A 2,237-nucleotide genomic window follows, 5' to 3' on the forward strand; every position below is an offset into this window, starting at 1 on the left:
TGCACCCTCTTATGACTTCTATGGAAGAAGCATCTCAATTCCTACTATTGGAGCAAACAACTTTGAGTTTAAGCCTCAATTAGTTTCTCTAATGCAACAAAATTGCAAGTTTTATGGACTTCCATTGGAAGATCCTCATCAGTTCTTAGCTGAATTCTTGAAAATCTGTGACACTGTCAAGACTAATGGAGTTAATCCCGAGGTCTACAGGCTTATGCTTTTCCCTTTTGCTGTAAGAGACAGAGCTAGAACATGGTTGGACTCACAAGCTAAGGAAAGCCTGAACTCTTGGGAAAAGCTGGTCAGTGCTTTCCTGGCCAAATTCTTTCCACCTCAAAAGATGAGCAAGCTTAAAGTGGAAATCCAAACCTTTAGACAGAAGGAAGGTGAGTCCCTCTATGAAGCTTGGGAGAGATATAAGCAATTGATTAAAAGGTGTCCTACTGACATTCTTCCAGAATGGAGCATCATATGTATATTCTATGATGGTCTGTTTGAGTTGTCAAAAATGTCATTGGACCATTCTGCAGGAGGATTTCTTCATCTGAAAACCCCTGCAGAAGCTCAGGAACTCGTTAAAATGGTTGCAAATAACCAGTTCGTGTACACCTCTGAGAGGAATCCTGTGAACAATGGGATGCCTTAGAAGAAGGGAGTTCTTGAAATTGATACTCTGAATGCCATATTAGCTCAGAACAAAATATTGACTCAGCAAGTCAATATAATTTCTCAGAGTCTGAATGGATTGCAAGCTGCATCCAACAGTACTAAAGAAGTATCTTCTGAAGAAGAAGCTTATAATCCTGAGAACCCTGCAATGGCAGAGGTAAATTACATGGGAAAACCCTATAATCCTTTATGGAGAAATCATCCAAATCTCTCATGGAAGGACCAACAGAAGCCTCAACAAGGCTTCAACAATAATGGTGGAAGAAATAAGTTTAGCAATAGCAAGCCTTTTCCATCATCTTCTCAGCAACAGATAGAGAATTCTGAACAGAGCCATTCTGGCCTGGTAACCATAGTCTCTGATCTATCCAATACTACACTAAGTTTCATGAATAAAACAAGGTCCTCCATTAGAAATTTAGAGGCACAGGTGGGTCAGCTGAGTAAGAAGATTACTGAAACTCCTCCCAGTACTCTCCTAAGCAATACAAAAGAAAATCCCAAGAGAGAGTGCAAGGCCATAACCATGACCAACATGGCCAAACCTGGAGAGAGTGAGGAGGACGTGAGTCCCAGTGAGAAAAGCCTCATGGGACGTCCTATGAACAGAAAGGAGTTTCCCTTTGAGGAACCAAAGGAATCTGAGGCTCATACAGAGACCATAGAGTTTCCATTGAACTTCCTTCTACCATTCATGAGCTCTGATGAATATTCTTCCTCTGAAGAGGATGAAGACATCACTAAAGAGCAAGTTGCTAAATATCTTGGAGCAATCATGAAGCTGAATGCCAAGTTATTTGGTACTGAGACTTGAGAGGATGAACCCCCCTTGTTCACCAATGAACTGAATGCATTAATGAGGCAGACATTACCTCAGAAGAAACCAGATCCCGAAAAATTCTTCATACCTTGTACCATAGGCACCATGACCTTTGAAAAGGCTCTGTGTGACCTGGGGTCAGGGATAAACCTCATGCCACTCTCTGTAATGGAGAAACTGGGAATCTTTGAGGTACAAGCTACAAGAATCTCACTAGAGATGGCAGACAAATCAATGAAACAGGCTTATGGACTAGTAGGGGACGTGCTAGTGAAGGTTGAAGGCCTTTACATCCCTGCTAATTTCATAATGCTAGACACTGGGAAGGATGAGGATGAATCTATTATCCTTGGCAGACCCTTCCTAGCCACAGCAAAAGCTGTGATTGATGTTGACAGAGGAGAGTTGGTCCTTCAGTTGAATGAGGACTACCTTGTATTTAAGACTCAATGGTCTCCTTCTGTAACCATGAAGAGGAAGTATGAAAAGCTTCTCTCAATACAGAGTCAAACAAAACCCCCACATTTAAACTCTAAGTTTGGTGTTGGGAAGCCACAACCAAACTCTAAGTTTGGTATTGAGAGGCCACAATACTGCTCTGATTATCTGTGAGGCTCCATGAGAGCTCACTGTCAAGCTATTGACATTAAAGAAGCGCTTGTTGGGAGGCAACCCAATGTTATTTAATTATATCTATTTATTTTCCATTGCTATTTTATGTTTTCTTTAGGTTGATGATCATGTGAAG

General features: G+C 41.3%; 1 non-coding gene across 1 annotated transcript; it reads right to left on the bottom strand.

Moving 5' to 3' along the window:
• Positions 1–346: 346 nt before the first annotated feature.
• Positions 347–450, bottom strand: LOC112761295 (small nucleolar RNA R71). Its single transcript, XR_003181696.1, has one exon. It is a non-coding gene; the product is annotated as a small nucleolar RNA R71 (small nucleolar RNA).
• Positions 451–2,237: the final 1,787 nt, after the last annotated feature.

The sequence above is a fragment of the Arachis hypogaea genome, chromosome 16 (assembly GCF_003086295.3).
Source record: "Arachis hypogaea cultivar Tifrunner chromosome 16, arahy.Tifrunner.gnm2.J5K5, whole genome shotgun sequence".
Taxonomy (NCBI): Eukaryota; Viridiplantae; Streptophyta; class Magnoliopsida; order Fabales; family Fabaceae; genus Arachis; species Arachis hypogaea.